Source organism: Ranitomeya variabilis, chromosome 5, assembly GCF_051348905.1.
Source record: "Ranitomeya variabilis isolate aRanVar5 chromosome 5, aRanVar5.hap1, whole genome shotgun sequence".
Classification (NCBI taxonomy): Eukaryota; Metazoa; Chordata; class Amphibia; order Anura; family Dendrobatidae; genus Ranitomeya; species Ranitomeya variabilis.
The window spans coordinates 641,881,890-641,901,945 of NC_135236.1; the positions used below are offsets into that span (position 1 = coordinate 641,881,890).

The following is a 20,056-nucleotide window of genomic DNA, read 5'->3' on the forward strand; positions in this document are numbered from 1 at the left end:
TAAACAGGTGCCATTACTACAGGTAATGAGTGGAGGAAAGAGGAGACTCTTAAAGAAGAAGTTACAGGTCTGTGAGAGCCAGAAATCTTGATTGTTTGTTTCTGACCAAATACTTATTTTCCACCATAATATGCAAATAAAATGATAAAAAACCAGACAATGTGATTTTCTGGATTTTTTTTTCTCAGTTTGTCTCCCATAGTTGAGGTCTACCTATGATGTAAATTACAGAGGCCTCTCATCTCTTTAAGGCTAGGTTCACATTGCGTTAGGGCAATCCGTTTAGCGCTAGCGCTAGCGGATTGCGCTAACGCAATGTTTATTTAGGGGCCGCGTTCAGGGGTCGCGTTAACGTCCCCGCTCTCGCAGATCCCCGATCTGCGAGAGCGGGGAACGGACCTCGGGCGCGCCGCGGACGCTGCAAGCAGCGTCCGAGGCGCGTCACAAAAGAACGGCACATCGCTAGCGCGAGCTGAAAAAGGCACGCGCTAGCGATGCGCTACAGGCGAAATTTACATTGCTGTCAATGGGTGCGCTAACGGACCCGTTGCATGGCGTTAATTGCGACATTTTCGCCGTACAACGCTGTCCGTTAGCGTGCACACATTAACGCAATGTGAACCTAGCCTAAGTGGTGGAACTTGCACTATTGCTGACTGACTAAATACTTTTTTGCCCCACTGTATATCCCCCCATCCTAGGCCACTTTATAGCATATATGTACAGCATCCTGGTATATATTTACCCCCATCCTGGGGTCTTTCCTGGCATATATTTCCCCTATCCTGATATATATATTCCCTAACTTCGGCCACGTCTTGATATCTATGTCCCCCATCCTTGGTCCCTTCCTCGTATAAATGTCCCCCATTCTCGCTTCCTTCCTGATATATATAGCTCTCGCAAAAATTAAGAGATCACCACATCAAATCCCTGTCATGGCCAGCCCAATCTCCAGACCTGAACCCCATTGAAAACCTTTGGAATGTAATCAAGAGGAAGATGGATAGTCACAAGCCATCAAACAAAGAAGAACTGCTTATATGTTTGTACCATGAGTGGCATAAGGTCACCCAAAAGCAGTATGAAAGACTGGTGGAAAGCATGCCAGGACGCAGGAAAGCTGTGATTAAAATTGTGGTTATTCCACAATTGATTGATTTCTGAACTCTTCCTGAGTTAAAACATTAGTATTGTTGTTTCTAAATTATTATGGACTCGTTTCCTTTGCATTATTTGAGGTCTGAAAGCACTGGGGGGGGGGTTTTGACCATTTTTCTATGTCAGAAAAAAAATACAAAATGTATTGCTTGGAAATTCGGAGACATGTTGTCAGAAGTTTAGAGAATAAAAGAACAATTCACATTTTACTCAAAAATATACCTATAAAGAGAAGAATCAGACAAACTGAACATTACCAAGCAATATTTTTTTTATTTGTTTATGAAAAGGAGAAATGTTCAAAATAAAAAAAAACCCAGTGCTTTCAGACCTAGCACTTTCAGACATAGCACTTTACCGACCCTGCAATCTTCTTCACACGGACACGTGATCCATTTGAAAATGGTCATCAGAACAGCCATATTGAATTACACTGGTTTTCACATAGGGGAAAACACAGCAAAATCTGCAGATGTAAAATCTTATCAGGTTTTGTTACAGAAATAGTGATTTTCCCGCACATTTCACACTTTACATTGTAAAGAGTTAATTGAGCGCTGAGATCCACAGCATAAATTGAAATGCTGCAGATTTACAACCCACAGCGCGCACTAATTTACATTGCAGATTATATCTGCAGCATGTCATTTCTGAGGAAGGCAGTGTTTATACTCGCGAAACGTGCGTCGGGTTTGCGGTGACATCGTGGACAAGAGGAGACACAATATGGGTAATTAACCCTTGATTTATTGATGCATACCTTATGCTACTTATGTCTGATACATTGTAATGGTTTTAGCAATGCATGCTAGCACTAAACATGGTGATAGTTATAGGTGGAACTGATTAGTCTTGGTACAAACAAGTGACTAACTGATTGTCCTACCTGTTTAAGTTACATTGCTTATGTGCATTGCTTTCTACATGTATATGTAATTATTTAGCATAATATGTTATCCTGACCCACCCTGTGACTGCTACTCCTTTTTTTGGGATCACACTATTTTATCATATCCTATTATATGAATTTGTATTTAGTCTATGCGGTAAATATCTACCCTTAATAAAATATTTATATTTTGAGATACATTATGACTCAAGTTCTCATATTTAATTGATCTCTTGGAGTCTGTATTTTTTGATATCTTTGATTGTGTATATATACTGGTGAGCTACATAATCACTACTGTAAAATGCGACAAAATCCTCAGTAGTTTTGCAACTTAGAAACATAACCTACGTTCCCACGAGGAGCTTTGGGTGAATTATTGACACTGCATAATTTCTGTACCATTTCTGCACCCACTATTTAAACTGATGGAGCCAAATTTTTGAAATATGACCAGTGTCTTTTTATGTGGTAATAACTCTGGAACGCTTCAACCGATCCCAGTGATTTTGAGATTGTTTTTTCGTGACATATTGTACTTTATGTTAATAGTAAATTTATGTCTATATGTTTTGTGTTTATTTCTAAAAATATCAGAAATTTGACAAAGTAAAAAAAAATTAGCAATTTTCAAACTCTGAATGATTATCCCTTTAATCCAGATAATCGCACCACACAAAAACATTAATACATAACATTTCCCACATGTCTGCTTTACATCAGCACCATTTGTAAAATGTTATTTTATTTTGTTAGCCTTTTAGGAGGTTTAAAAAATGTAGCAGTCATTTTTCATTTTTTCAAGGAAGTTTACAAAACGTATTTTTTTGAAGGACCTATCCAGGTTTGAAGTGACTTTTGGGGTCCTAGATATTGGAAAACCCCCAAAAGTGATACCATTTTAAAAACAGCCCCCCCTGACATATTGGAAACTGCTGTCAGTTAGTTTATTAACCCTTCAGGTGATGTTAAGGAATGAATGCAAAGTGACATGACAGGAATGAAAAAAATGTATTTTTACCACTTAAATGTCGCTGACTTCTGAACAGGCCACTGTAGCCGGGAGACTCTAAGGCCACTGTTTAGTCGTGAATTGCCATGGCAAACATCAGGACCACACAATCATGATCTCAGGGCACCGACACGGATAAGGAGGAAGCCCCCACACTCTATTAACCATTTATATGATGTAGCCACTCTTGACAGCAGCATCTAAAGGGTTAAACAGATATGGACGGTGCAAACACTGATCGTGGTGATGTAGCAAGTTGTCAGCTATAGTGTCCAGCCAACAGCTGCTGGATTGTCACCGGTATGGGGAGGCTAGTCTCTATTATCTCAGGCCAGTTAAAAGAAGTATTGGCGGTCATTAAGGGGTTACTTGTGGTTTTTCATTGTGTGTTGTGTGCATTTTTTTAACATGTGTTTTTATGAGCTTTTGACACTGCGGTTTTTGTCTCTTCTTGGTCTGTCATGCTTTAAATAAAGCTGCTTTGTTTTTGATACTTCCTGGTATTTGACATTGACAAAACTTTATTGACACAGTTATTGGAAAATCTTCTCTCCCGAGACACAGTATCATCCGAAACAAAGTAGTTTTTATTCTCATCTTGCACCAAATGGACACGGCATTGGTCATAAGCGTTTCCTACTGCACTTTCTTGTTTCTTATTGGTTAATATTTGCGTAATTAATTTCTTCGAATGTTACAAAAGATACTTGCAGGGACGGCGCTGTCTTGTACTGTCTCCCCCGAATACGCCTGGTCATCTAACCCACAGGTGTCGCTAACACTAGTCTGTATAAATCCAAGGTCGTCATCTTCATTCTCTTTCTATCTCAGAAACAGGTGTTTGATAAGTACAAATCTGCAAACATTCTTTTGTCCCCGCCATGAGAACATCTCTTGAAAATATATTTTGCTATAACTTTTAATGCTTGAATTCCCTAACAACATTCATGTTGTTTTGATGCATTTCCACACTAGAAACGCACTAAAAACGCAAGTGTGCTTCTTTACCTGCAGATTTTCTGCATCTACTACGGGTCTATTAGGAAGATCTACACATAAAATTCAGAACACCAGAAAGAGACATTTACATCTTTCTTGTGGATTTCAAGCACACAATGCACCTCAGTTTACACAGTGTAAAAAAAGCACAGTGGACAGGAGATTTCTATAAATCTAAATCCCATCCATTTACTGGAACTGTAAGAAGCATCAAAAATGACCCCAAAGCTAATTGAGGGAAAGCAGCCTTACATTTCTAGTAAAGTGAATGGGATTTGTAGAAATCTCAGGCCACTGTGTTTTTTTAAGCAGCATAAACTGATCTGACTGATCTGTAACATGTCAATCTCTCACTGAGTTTTATGACCAGATTTTCCCCATAGAGTTTCAATACATGCGGAAAATGCACAAGTAAAAAAAGCTTGTGCTTTTTTTTACTGTTTCCTCTGTAGAAACACAATAAAAATGTATTGAATCCATACATGAAGCCAAATTTATCATTTTTATGCTCACTTAGGCCTCCTTCATACATCCTGGTGTTTCCTGTCCTGTACAGAAAAAATCAGTATAGGTGTGATCCTTGGCCATGTCCGTGTGCAACATCCATGTGCCATCCTTGTGATATCCATGTGATGTCCGTGTGCCTTCCTTGTGTCCGTGTGCAATGTCGGTGTTTTGTCTTGGAAAAAAACATTTGAGAGTTAAACAATTGATTTAATCTGTGTAAGCTGAGGAAAATTACCTAAGTTCCTTTATAAACCTGCCAATTATAGGAATTGTGTGTTTTTTTTCCTGTACTTGAATTTATTGCATAATTAAATACATTAAATACATTTATATAAATAAACAGCGTATTTTTCAAAACCAGCAGAGAGAAAGCCCACAGCTAGGGACTGATGTTAATGATCTTGGAAAGGGGCTATTAGCCCTAAATATCCCCAGGCTATTAATAAGCTGTTTGCTTAGCCTTGACTGGTTAGTTTGCAGGGGAACCCCTATAAATTCTAACCAGGAAAGTCTAAGCAGACAGCTGTGGTCTGATATTAATAGCCAGGGAAGGGGCCATGGATATTGGCCCTCCTCCGAGGCTAAAAAACATCAGCCCTCAACGACCCCAGAAATGGCACATCAATAAGATGCTCCAAATCTGATGCTTAGCCTTGCTCTTCCCACTTGCCCTGGTCTGGTGGCAAGTGGGGTAATAGGGTTGGGGTTGGTGCCAACTTTTTTTTATGGCGGCTGACATCAAGCCTAGGGGTTAGTAATGGACAGGCATCCAGATGACACCCCCATTCCTAACCCCATAGTCATATTGTAAAAAATACACAACCAGAATAAAGTTCTTTATTTGAAATAAACACTCCCAATCCTCTTTTAGCTATTCATTATTGTAAAATGAAAAAACAAGACACCATATTCCTCACCTGTCCGACGATAATCCATTTGTACCATGCCTTAATCCTTCTCTGCTTCATCTGGATGCCTTGCCGAATGGTGGCATGATGCAACCATTCAGCCTGGCATTACAGAAACACTGAGCTGAGCATCAGAGTGCAGCTTCAGTGACCTGCGGTGAAGTCATTGGGGTTAACGCAGGATACTGAAGTTGAAATACCCATGGGCAGGTTATTGTGAGAAGCCCAATAAACTGCAGTAACGTCAATGAGCTCCCCACTAGCATCGGAAGCACACACCGTTCAATAAAAAAAACATACATGCTAGACACACGCCTGCCACTGACTACAACCATCATCAGCGTAACCTGCTCTCATTGACCGCAAGCAGCCTCGGAACAGAGTGAACTGTATGGCTTTTCCCAGGCGCCAGTACGTGTCACACTGATGACAATGGGAGTGCGTGTGTCCATATTTGTTGTCCTTAATAAACAGACCGCATACGAACATGAAAAATGGACGTGTGAAGGAGCTTCAGATAGCGCCATTAATTCCACAATGCTTTACAGACATTATCATCACTGTCACCATTGGAGCTCGCAATCTGCAATGGTGTTCAAAAGTCCTGCATAGGCGTGAAGAATACTATATGTTTCATACGTCTGCATCTCTACAGTGAAACTGATGGAACATATATGTTTTTGTAATCCCTCATTGTATGCCATACTCATTTTTGAATGTCCCAAGTGTATAAATTGTTATGGTATGCACATTTTTGATAATTTTTTTTACAGCATAACCATACCTACACCAGTACAGTGTGTTGAATGGTGAACAGGTTTCTAAGTTTATTAACTTCCAATGCAAGTTCACACAGACTTAAATTTTACTTTTTAAGATGTATTATTTTTTATTTAATTCAGGGTCCTGAAAAGGGCCTTTTGAGTGCATCTTTAGCTTCTAATACTTTATTGGCCAGCCTTTGCTCTTGAGCACCAGCTTGCATCTCTGTGGCATTGAGTGAACAAGCTTCTGCAGATGTTCACGAGTGATGATGTGGTTCCAGGCCTGTATCAGAGCCTCAATCAACTCACTCTTGGTCCTTGGCTGTTTTCTAGATATCTCTAATGATACCTTGTGCCACAAATTTTCAATTGGATTGAGGTCCGGGGACTGAGCTGGCCAGTCAATAGTAGCCACCTTGTTCTTTTTTTTCCATTCCGCTACTGTCTTAGCTCTGTGACAAGGAGCATTATCATCCTGGAAGATATAATCCCCTGAAAACAGGTGTTGAGCAGAAGGCGGCATTTTCTTATTAAGGATGTCTATGTATTTTTTTGCATTAACCATACCCTCCACAATATGAAGCCTTCCAACACCATTGGCTGCCATACAGCCCCAGACCATTACTTTCATCGGATGTTTCACAGAGAAGCTCATGGCTTGTACTCTTCATGTGGGAACCTTCTCACATAACACTTGCCGTCATTTCCTAAAATGCAAAAAGTGCTTTCATCACTAAATAGCACTTTTTCCCACTCCTCCTTCCTCCATTTTAAATATTTCAATGCCCACAGTTTTCGTCTTTGTCTTTGTATGGCTGTCATTAATGGCTTCTTTCGGGCCTTGTTGCAATAATTTCAGGCAAAACTGCTTCAAAAGCTAAAAATATTACAGGGAGAGAATGCAAAATTGTATTCTGAACAAAACCATATATAATATGTAATATTAGCATCGAAGATATTTGACAGAAAATGTTTAAAACTTGAAAAATCTATTTATCCTATGCCTATGCATGACTTTTGAACACCACTGTAAATTCCCTATCCATATGTCTTTGGGAGGAAACTCAAGAACCCAGAGGAAATCCATGCAACACAGGGAGAACATACAAACTCTTTGGAGATGTTGTTCTTGGGGGGATTTGAACCAACGCTATCCATTAAGCCACTGTACACCACAAGTATCTAAAACAAGCAGAGACAAAACTGCAGCATCAAAAGCGAGATAAAAACACGCAATGAAAAAAGGAAATATTTTTAAACATTTGAAAAAAACGTTGAATATAAGAAAATATAAAAGAAATTATTAGAAAGATGTACTAAAAGAGTAAATAAAAAAATGGTGTTCAAGAAGCCTTGTTATGATAACTTAGTAGAGCATTCACAGCTTTTGTCAAGATGACACATGTTTGAATTTGACACAATTATTAGGACAGTGTGCAATTTTATAGATTGGTTTTATGGCAGTATCCATCATACCCTACCTTGCTTATGCAGCGCCCCAGAGTCCTGGTCATTGCAGTGATGTCATTCTCCCACCAGGGGGAGTGATATTACGTCTGATGGCAATAAAGGAGATCTTCCTACCAGGTATCACAAACCATACACCACACTTCACACTCCAAACCACCAGGGGGAGCCTTGCTCCTATCTACTAGGGCACTCCTCACAATAGGGTAAAACTGGTGGGCTGGATAGGAAGTTAGGGAGAAGCTGGCTGGGCTTTGCCCAGGCAACACCTGTCAGGCAGACAGGGGGAAAGGAGAAACATCTGAGCTGCAGACAGAGGGCCCCTGGCAGGGGTGGGATCCTGCCAGAGGCCTGGATAGAAGGCTATGGAGCTGCACCTGCCCCACGTGCGGCAGCATCCTAAGAAAGGACACGAAGAGAATTGTATTGTAGCGGGTGAGAAACAAAGTCATAGCACAAGGAGATAAAACCAGAAGGAGTTATGCCCTGTATTAGGCTGCCGCCTTCTGAGGCGCAGAAGCCGGTGGCCGGAACACAGAGGGAGCAACCATCTCCAAGCCTTGCTCCAGAGACCGGCAGGACAGTCGATTTCAAGTCGGCTGCCCGACCTTAATACCCAGGAGGCACGGTGGCAACTGTGGGGGTCGGGGCATCTCTAGGGTCCCTGTAAAAAGCCTCAGGCCATCAGTCATACGGGTTTGTCCTATCCATACCATCTGGGGGACAGAGAGGAAAACATAACATCTAGAACATCTACAACAGTTGTGAGGACCTTACCGAGCTCAGCAGGGAGGTACTACAACACACAGGCACTAGAGGAAGGCTACTGATTTCCACCTGGATAAGGGGACTCTGGATTTGCCTTCAGACCGGCTAGACTCTGCCTACCCTTTGGTCTGTACCCTGGACTGTGGATGCTGAAGCCTTCAGTAAAGGTAAAGAGACTGCAACCTTGTGTCCTTGTTCTTCACTGCGCCTTACATCATCCACCATCACCACCTACACTTCTTGGAAGCCCTGGGGATACACTTCACCTGTGGGAAGGTATACCATCTAGCTGCCATCACATCACCCCAGCGGACCCCTAAGCAGCGTCAGTCACCCTGACCGAATACCACAGGTGGCGTCACGAACCTTATCCCTTTAAAGACCTTTCCCCATCTATCAAACGGATGTTCCCCTAGGGCCACGGACCGGGTCGAGCCACTGTGACATCCCCACTGAGAACCGAAGGACCCGGTACCGAGTACTCCACTATCCTATGGGGGCGCTCCACTTATGTTACTGAATAAATGTAGCAAGCTTGGTTTTGGAACTGTATCTGCGTGTATCTGTGTGCCCACCAGCCAATGACAAGATGGCATTTCTTTTGATGGGACTCTGATCAATTATATCTGACTTGCCTGTCATGGGTTTGCACCTGTTCTACTGTTCTCTTGCTTGATTCTATTATAATGTGCTGGTCAATTTTTTATTTTACTGATTTTATGCAGTAAGCTTGGTTCTGATACTGTATGTTTTCAGCTTGGTTCTGTTCCCATATCTATGCAGTAAGTTTGGTTCTGGTACTGCATCTATGCATTATATTTTATTCTTTTACGATATCTATGCAGTACTATCTGGTACTCAATCCATGTAACAAGCTTGGTTCTGTTCCCATATCTATGTAATATGTACTATATGCATTAAGTTTGGTTTTGGCACTGTATCTATGCAGTACATTTTGTTTTGGTACTGTATCTTTGAAGTAAATTTGGTTCTGGTACTATATACAGTGGGGAAAAAAGTATTTAGTCAGCCACCAATTGTGCAAGTTCTCCCACTTAAAAAAATGAGAGAGGCCTGTAATTGACATCATAGACCACAACTATAAGAGTCAAAATGAGAAAACAAATCCTGAAAATCACCTTGTCTGATTTGGCAAGATTTATTTTGCAAATTATGGTGGGAAATAAGTATTTGGTCACCTAAAACATGCAAGATTTCTGGCTCTCACAGACCTGTAACTTCTTATTTAAGAGGCTCCTCTGTCCTCCACTCATTACCTCTAGTAATGGCACCTGTTTGAACTTGTTATCAGTGTAATAGACACCTGTCCACAACCTCAAACAGTAAGTCCCCACTGTATGTGCAGTAAGCTTGATTATATTACTATAAGGGTATGTTTCCACGTTCATTATTTGCTGTAGATTGGACGCTGCGTTATAGAATAGTGGATAGGATTTTATGAAATCCCATCTGCAGTATGCGTTCAAAGACGCAGGTGGCAGACCTGCGTAAACGGACATGCAGCACGTCTTTCCAGACGGCAGCATATCTTTTTATGATGCGGAGATGCTCAGTCACTGCAGCGTAAATTGCCCATAGACTATCATTAGATGCGATAAAACCACATCATCTTTATAGTCAAATACGTAGTAAGTGCGGAAACGCAGCTTATTACGCATGTGAACTAATTTACAAACTATCTTACCTTGTGCCACAGCCAGAAGTTCGCGTCCACTGCAGTTCTCGTGATGAGATCTGCTGACAGCGAGAACTGCCATACATGTGACCGCCGGGGTGATCTCTGGTCACTAGCAAAGTTCTCACGATCAGCTGATCGTGAGAACTGCAGTGCAGGTGACTGCCGGGGTTATATCCGGTCACTTGGCAAGTTCTGATGGTCAGCTGATCTTGAGAACTGAAGTGCAGGTGGCTGCCAGAGACCGAGTTATTTCCGGTGGTCATCTACAAGCTCTGCTGTGTCTGGATATCAGGCTGGACGGTGGCATAATGCCACCATTCGGCCAAATGCATCCAGATGTAGCAGAGCTGGACTCGTCGTGGGACACTCGGTAAATGGACTATGGTGGACAGGGAGTATTTGTGCTGGTTTATTATTTTATTTTTTGTAGGAGATCGAGGGAATCGGGGATTAGGCGATGCAGTAAGTATGGTAAATTAAAATTATTAAAGGAATTTATTCTGGCTGTGTGTTGACCATATAACTATAGGATTAGTAATGGATAGGTGTCGTATACGCGGTGGCGTTTCACCGTTACTAAGCCGTGGGCTTGATGTCACCTGACAATACACAGGTGACATCAACCCCACAAATATTACCCCACTTGCCATGGCTACAGGGCAAGTGGGAAGAGCTGGGTAAAGTGCCACAACTGGCACATCTTTGGATGTGCCAGTTATGGGGCAGCTGCGGGCTGCTATTTTTATGCTGGTGAGGGCTAAAATCCATGGGCCTCGCCAGCCTGAAAATACCAGGCCACAGCTGTCTGCTGTTTTCTTGGCTGGTTAACAAAAATAGGGGGACCACTCACCGGTTTTTTTTGGAGGGGATCCCACTATTTTTGCTAACCATCCAAGGTAAGCAGGCTGCTGAGGCTTGGGGTATCAGGCTGGTAATGTTCATGGATATTGGTTCCTTACCAGCCTGAAATATCAGTCCCAGTAGTCTGCTTTACTCTGGCTGGTTAACATATATATAGGGGGACCCCACGCTATATTTTTTTAAAATTGTTATTTATTTATTAAAAAGGAGTGGACCTCTCTCTGTGCTTTCCTCCACTTTCTGTGTCATGTATTTCTGTCCATTTAGGCAGGGATGCCGCGGGCATCTTTTAACACATAGTGGAGATGTATTTTCTAGAACTCACATCCACTATGCTGTAACATCTGGACGCTGCGGGTTTGACGTTGCGGATGTACATAGCGTTAAACCAGCAGCGTTTACTGACCGTGGAAACATATCCTAATATTGTCTGTTCCAATCAGATGCACTGGTTTCTGGTTCTCACTTTACACTTACTTTATATTAACCCTGTGTCAGTGCATAACCAAGTGGCTACCAGAGAGCTGAAACCAGATAGATAGATACTGTAGATGGATAGATAGATAGAAAGATAGATAGATAGATAGATAGATAGATAGATAGATAGATAGATAGATAAAAATTAAATTAAAAAAAATAGATAGATAATAGATAAATAGATATCTAGCTGACGGAAGAGGCAATGATGACGAGCTAGACAAGGATACCTTTATTTCCACATACAATAGCATTATTAGCTTACAGAAAAATGACTTGAAGCCTGAGGGACATAAAATAATACTTATTCTCCCTCCATAAACAACCAATTTTAATACAGAAAACTGGTATCTTCATATACAGAAAAGAAAATGTTAGGCACAGCACATGAATTATATGAATTGTACATGTCATGTACATAAGCGCATTAAAGGGTTTTCCACCTCCATAATATTAATAACCTGGCCCTGACGTCCGGCATCACCACCAATCAACAGTTTGCAATTTAAGCAGATGCTGGCTGTAAAAGGTGTACAAGTAGAAGCACTACTCTATATACCACATAGTGGTACTGGAGATCAGCTGGGGCAGTAGCCACTTAACAGTGTCACAAACTGTTAGAGTTCCATTCCATACATTTTTTACCTCTGACTGCTGATCAGTGAGGCTACCGGGTATCAGACACTCATCAATCTCAAATTGATGACTGATCTTAAAGAGGTTATCCGGTCTAAATCGATGTCTGAAGTCACTCTTTGTGATGTACTGCACGCTGGGATGATTTGACGGTTTCTGAGCTGGGACTGGAGGTTATGTATGAGTTATACATACTCCCCGCCAGTGGGCATGGCCTCACTTCCATACACTTATGTACAGGGAGGCCACGCCCTGTCTAGTGATGTGGCTGTTCACTGGGTGTGGCCAACTGGAGGTATGGAAGCGAGGCCGTGCCCACTGGACAGGTTCTGGCTGGGACTATGTTTAACACATGAATACGCTCTGATCCCGGCTCAGAAACCGGTGAATCCCCATAGTGCACAATATGTGCTCTGGGGGGATTTATTAGTCTTCAGTCACACAGGGTGACTAGCAATTTGGACCAGACAGCCCCTTTAAAAATAGCTCATCTTGAATACCAAAGTGGTGAAAAAGTCTATTAATGGAAACAGTATTTTTAAAAAACATGGCTGCCTTCTTCCGAAGAAAGTGCAAGATTTGTCCTTGAGTTGTATCTTGGGGCACCGCTGCAATCATGGGTAAGTGTGTTAGGCAGGAGCCTAGATTTAGGGGAATACAAGTTATGAAAGAAAAATAAACACACTATCCTTAAATTTCTCAGAACAATGAACTGGAAAATGTATTGTTAAATTCTTCAGGTACCAGGGATTGTTCCCTCCAGAGCATTGGTGGAATGAAAAATTTACTCTGAGTATGAGGTTTATTGGGGTTATATTTCCAAAGCCATGCCCTGGGCCAACAGAGCTTGCCCAGCCTCCGGCCGCTATACCGGATGCAACCTAAAGAAAGGTGTGGAATTATTTAGGGAAGAAAGTAGCCATGCTTTCCTGGACAACTGCTCTATCCAAAAACATGCATTAAATAAAGTAGACCAGAAGATCTCAACATGTAGACCTGGAGACCTCAACATTTTCTAGTTCCAGATAGGTGTACTGGTTTTTTCTTCCGACATGTTACTTTAATTTGTGACATTTCAGTTTGGTCTTTTTTGTATTTACAAGGTTTCTTTAATATTTGGGTACAGTTAAATACTTGAAAACATTTCGTACTCCAGCAATCACCATCTGGTTTCTTCTCACACGTTTTTTTTACATCAGCCACCGAAGCCTTGATAAAGCTGTTGACATTTTTGCAACCATTAGGTTTATTTATACCACTTTTGGCCATACAATGTGTACAGTTTGTAAATTTCTCAATTAAAATATGTTTTCTTTTAAATTCATCAAAATTTCTTTCAGCCCGGCTTGGATCAAGGCATGAAGCCGACTCCAGAAGAAGAACTCCCCAAATGAGTAAGAAATATATGGTACACATAGTGTATAGATCTGTGGAGAAAGTCATAGAAAAACTATATTAAGCAAAACTAAAAAAAATAAACTGGAGTATAAGTTGGTATACATGCAATGTGTAGGAGCATGTTCACACTGGCCATTAAACAGACAAAACGGAAGATAGAAGCGAAATAAACAAATACCCTGCTGTAAGTATAAAGTTATAATGCATATAAATAACACTTAGTAAGCACTGATTTTTTATCAAAAAAGGGTAGACGCTATCCCAACAACGCCAAGGTGAACCCAAATTGGGTTGGTCCTACCCTCTATTATTCAGACCTTGGCATGTGTCAAAGTGACGTCAAGGTGAAAAAATGGACAAGCAGGACCAGGACTCAACTATGGACACTGTTATGATCTGGTGACCTTTGAGCCGCATGAGACTTTCTCAGGAGAAGGTGGAACCTGTACTGACCGCAAACCCTAAACTGACACCGCAACTAGAAGTAGCCGTGGGGTGTACCTAACACATCCTAGACACCTCGACACAGCCGGAGGACTAAATACCCCTATAGATGGAAATGGGAATTCTATCTTGCCTCAGAGCAGAATCCCAAAGGATAGGCAGCCCCCCACAAATATTGACTGTGAGTATTAGAGGAAAGACACACGCAGGCAGAAAACAGGATTTAGCAAAAGAGGCCACGCTAGCTAAATAGGAAAGGATAGGACAGAATACTAAGCGGTCAGTATTAATACCCTAAAAATATCCACAGCAGATAATACAAAAATGCCACCATCTAACTAAAGACATGGAATGTATATCTGCATCTCCTGAGAATCCAACTTGACTGAAATATCCAAACACAGTCTAAAGGTACCTTCACACGAAACGACTTTGTAACGATATCGCTAGCGATCCGTGACATTGCAGCGTCCTGGCTAGCGATATCGTTTAGTTTGACACGCAGCAGCGATCAGGATCCTGCTGTGATGTCGCTGAATAAAGTTCAGAACTTTATTTGGTCGTCCGATCGCCGTGTATCGTTGTGTTTGACAGCAAAAGCAACGATACCAGCGATATTTTACACTGGTAACCAGGGTAAACATCGGGTTACTAAGCGCAGGGCCGCGCTTAGTAACCCGATGTTTACCCTGGTTACCAGCGTAAAATGTAAAAAAAACAAACAGTACATACTTACATGCGTCCCCCGGCGTCCGCTTCCCACACTGACTGAGCGCCGCAAAGTGAAAGTGAAAGCACAGCACAGCGGTGACGTCACCGCTGTGCCCTGCTACTGCCGGTGCTCACACAGTGCAGGAAGCGGACGCCGGGGGACGCATGTAAGTATGTACTGTTTGTTTTTTTTACATTTTACGCTGGTAACCAGGGTAAACATCGGGTTACTAAGCGCGGCCCTGCGCTTAGCAACCCGATGTTTACCCTGGTTACCCGGGGACCTCGGCATCGTTGGTCGCTGGAGAGCGGTCTGTGTGACAGCTCTCCAGCGACCAAACAGCGATGCTGCAGCGATCGGCATCGTTGTCGCTATCGCTGCAGCGTCGCTTCGTGTGAAGGTACCTTAAGCTGGACAAGAAAAAACAATGAATAGCACTAAATTGTAAAGCACACAGCATGTGTGCTGTAGAAACAAAAACCAAACACTTATCTTTGCTGATTTGGCAGCAGGGCAGGAGGAACCAGACAGAGATGCAAAACCTCCAAGAACAATGGACAACTGGCAAGGGCTAATGAATCCTGCACACCTAACAATACCCCAGTCAGAGCTGCAATCAGCAGGGACACCTGCCCAGGATTGCAACCCAGGGACAACTGCATTACTACCAACAACCACCGGAGGGAACCCAAGAGCAGAATTCACAACAGGACGCACAGCAATGGAAAACTTTATAAACGTAATGCTTAGCTCAGAGAAGGTGAATCCATGCCATTGGGTGCACTGAGTGCAAGAAACTGAAGCAAAACCAAAAAAAAATTAACCTACCCTGAAATTCATCTTCAATTTAAGAGAGGTATTCACACTAGAAACGTAGGTTCCCAGGAGTTCTGAGACCACCTTGTCATTGGTTGCTGTGTATGCATGAATTGGCCAAATTATGTATTAAGCGTCACTATTTTTACTTATTATCTAGAGCAGTATTGCTATTCATATTTCATATATTACATATTTACATGCTTTAGCACTACAGAGTGCAACTTTATTTGTTTGCTGTATATGGAGGTGGCTACACCTAGCTTGCACCTGTACACACCAGTTTTCTGATTTGGAAGTGCCAGTCAGTTTTTTGCTACTTTATAAAAATAAAATTAGTGTTCTTGCAATTTTCATATTGGCAAATAGAGCTTTTTCTTTAGAGCTCTACTTCCTGTCCTTTCATGAGGAGTTTTTAGCTAGTCTCTAAATCAGCAGAGGCAGGATTCCCATGACGGGTTACACCTCTACACACAACTGATAGCACAGGATCCACCAATCACAATAGGTGAGGTCACAGCGGACCCTACTCCTTCACCTCCACAATGCCTTTTTCACAATCTCATTAGATGCATCAGTATAAAATACCACGTCTAATCTGTACATTGCACCAAATGAACATGTGCATTTTCTGAAACAACAGAAGACTAAATGAAGCCCCAGTGGCCTGTGTGAAAACTGCAAAATTTTATTTTTTGATATTTTTTTTAATACAGATTATGATGTGGAAAAAATGTTACCAAAAATTACAAAAAAAAGTACATTTAATGTAAAAACCTGATTTAAACAATGGGTCATTTTTTGATGATCGCTTCCCTTTAACCGTAATTAGAAGGTAAGGCAACTGATTGGAGCATTAGCGTCACTGATGTTCTCTGCCTGCAGGTGGGCAAAAAGGGGCAGGATTTCAGATGGCCACAAACAAAGCTGGAACTCATCAGTAGGCGATTATCCTTAGCGGTCTCTGCCAGATTTCTATAAAACTGTTTCAGGATCATGCAGAAAATGTTGCAAGTAGAGATGGGAAAATATACTAAAGTGGATATGAATTCTGCTCAAATTTTACAAAAATCTGCATTCTCTAGCTGGCCACTATTTTGTTGAACCATAAAGGGCTAGCAAAAGGTTCATAGCAAAAAAAAAAAGCTACCGTACATCACCTGCCCCCTCTGCTGACCCCCTTGATGACCCTTTGGCATCTGGGATTTATTTATATATATATATATATATATATATATATACACGCACACACATCTTGTTGTAATGAAATAATATATCATGAAACTTACCAAGATCTTCTTTTAATCAGTTTCCCTTGAGGCAATTGTTGGACAATGAATTTCTTGACATATAAGGAAGAGATATAAATCTTGAATATTCTTCTTCCCAGCTAAATCTAGGATTAATTCTATAAATGTAATAACTATTCATTATACGACACTTAAGACAGTACATCATAATACAACTTTGTTTCATAACTCCAAGCGTCATATGTAGGATCGAATTACCCTTTAGAATCACAATTTTTGGTGATTTTAGTGAAACGATACACCGCCTCACACAAACTATATGGCCTGCAAATAAAATTCTTTGCACATATTGTATGCCAGCAATGGGCAACAGGCTGCTTAGGAGTATCTGGTTGGGACCTATGGCACTCATACACATTAGAGAACAATCCACAGTTTTATCTCCCAACTCCCTTTACACAGAAATGTTTAAAGGGGATATCCGGGACTTTGTTAAAAACAAAAAAGTACTAACGGTCACAGACCGCTCCTGCTGGCAATTCACCTGCCTCTGCTGATGTCACATCCACAGAGTAACAGCTTCTTTTCCACCCTGCTCTCTCCACGAAGCGTGATTTCCGATGTCATTCTGATTGACAGTCGGTTCCCCCAGTTAGGTAGCGGGATTCCGGGTGTCAATCAGAATAATGTTGGGAGTCCCACCCTGTCAACAGAGCGGAGCGGAAGAGAAGCTGCCCCTCTGTGGACGTGATGTCAGCAGAGGTAGCTGAATTGCCAGCAGGAGCGGTCTGTGACGGGGATGAATGGCGCCGGGCATAACAGGCAGATAAGTCGCACCGACCTGCCTGTTAGAGCTTAGGCACGAAGAATCAAATAAAAGGATTGGCCGCTAAAGTTCCAGTAACAGCCAGTTCCTTTTCTCCCTTAACATTATCTGTTGGGGATAGTAAGGAGCTCCCCATACACATTGGTCTGGCTGCCAATCCCACCAATATTGACAGGTTCGGATGATGTTAGTCAATTGTGTATAAGGGTCTTTAGACTAGTAGGAAATAATGAAAAACGTGGCACTCATAGTCACAAAAAGTGTCAGTAAGCCAGTTTTCCACAGATGCTATTCACGCAGTGGGTTGCACAGCGTTTATTCACTATAAGGATTTCTATTCTTTCTTTGAACTAAAGCCCATCTGATGAAGGTCAATGTGATGGAAACGTCATGCATTGCTTGGAATATACTGACCAATGAAGCATACTGACACGTTTTCTTGACTATGAGTGACCTTCTTGTGCACCAACAAAATTGGAGTGCCGTGTTTTCTTTAACTTTAAACCAGCAGGAAACCAATAATCATGATATCAATAGAGTCGTTTCACCCACTTCATCAATTGATAAGGAAAGTGACTGCCTTTGTGCAGACAGTTCTTGACTTAAAAGCAAAGCCACAAAAAGAGGAATAAAAATCCTCCTAAAAATTCTAAAATTAATACAGAAAAAAGGTGCAGTCACTCCGAACGAATGAACTCTCACGATGCAGCAAACCCATGTAGTAAAGAACTGGTAGATTGTGAGTGGTTGTCTCATCAGTATTTTGCACCTGTGTTGCCACCATCTTTACTACATGGCTTTGCTGCATCCTGAGAGTGCATTAGCGCTGAGACCTGGGCAGGTAAACACTGCTGCCCCTTTTTTTGCAGACAGTTCTTGGCCGCAAAGGGAGAAACAGGATGATATCTGTAATGTGCATATAAGCCCCCATAATGTTGTAGACATTAGACCACCGCTGGTCTAAGTAAATGTACAACATGCACTATATTAGTGGTCCTCAATCGCTGGCTCTACAGTTGTGTATCTACGACTCCGACCATGCATGGTCAACATGTAGATCAAATTATATACTATTCATATAGCATGGCTTAAAACTTTGTCATTGCTGTCAGCTAGTTTCATACGATCTATACCTCCTCAGCTGATATATTACCTGACGTGGACTTCAGTCTCAGCTCTCAGTCTTGTGGTCACCTCTTCATCAAGGTGCATCTTAAATAGGTGGACTATATCACGTCATGAACATCAGTCGGAGGAAGTTTAGAAACACGGTGGTTTTGTTTCATAGTTGTATTTGTGGCTTATACAGTGGTCACCAAAGTCTTTTTTCTCATACTGAGGAGACATGCCACTTATAATGTTTGATTGTCTAATTACTTTCAATTTAGCAGCAAGAAATGTAAAATGTAAAAATGCTGGACCTGGCTGCACCCTGAAAAAAGAAGTGTACAAAAAATGTATGTACAGTGGGGGAAATATGTATTGATCCCTTGCTGATTTTGTAAGTTTGCCCACTGACAAAGACATGAACAGTCTATAATTTTAAGGGAAGGTTAATTTTAACATTGAGAGATAGAATATCAAAAATAAAATCCAGAAAACCACATTGTATAAATTATATAAATTTATTTGCATTTTGCAGTGAGAAATAAGTATTTGATTCCCTACCAACCATTAAGAGTTCTGGCTCCTACAGACCAGTTAGACGCTCCTAATCAACTCGTTACCTGCACTAAAGACAGCTGTCTTACATAGCCACCATTATAAAAGACTCCTGTCCACAGACTCTAACCTCTACAACATGGGCAAGACCGAAGAGCTTTATAAGGATGTCACGGACAAGATCATAGTCCTCTACAAGGCCAGAATGAGCTACAAAACCATAAATAAAATGCTGGGTGAGAAGGAGACAACTGTTGGTGCAATAATAAGAAAATTGAAGAAATTCAAAATGACTGTCAATCGACATCGATCTGGAGCACTATGCAAAATCTCATGGAGTATCCTTGATCATGAGGAAGGTGAGAGATCAGCCTAAAACTACACAGGGGGAATTTGTTAATGATCTCAAGGCAGCTGGGACTACGGTCACCAAGAAAACCATTGCTAACACATTACACCGTAAAGGTTTAAAATCCTGCAGTGCCCGCAAGGTCCCCCTGCTCAAGAAGGCACATGTGTAGGCCCATCTGAAGTTTACCAGTGAACACCCGGATGATTCTGTGAGTGATTGGGAGAAGGTGCTGTGGTCAGATGAGACAAAAATTGAGGTATTTGGCATTAACTTTACTTGCTGTGTTTGGAGGAAGAGAAATGCTGCCTATGACCCAAAGAACACGGTTCCCACTGTCAAGCATGGAGGTGGGAACATTATGTTTTGGGGGTGTTTCTCTGCTAAGGGCACAGGACTATTTCACCGCATCAATGGGAGAATGGATGGGGCCATGGACCATAAAATTCTG

General features: G+C 41.6%; 1 long non-coding RNA gene across 1 annotated transcript; it reads right to left on the minus strand.

The window, feature by feature from the left end:
* Positions 1-11,730: 11,730 nt before the first annotated feature.
* LOC143773985 (uncharacterized) lies at positions 11,731-18,782 on the minus strand. The gene is made up of 3 exons (XR_013215446.1): positions 18,748-18,782; positions 16,808-16,926; positions 11,731-13,575 (listed from the first exon to the last, which is right to left on the minus strand). It is a non-coding gene; the product is annotated as an uncharacterized LOC143773985 (long non-coding RNA).
* Positions 18,783-20,056: the final 1,274 nt, after the last annotated feature.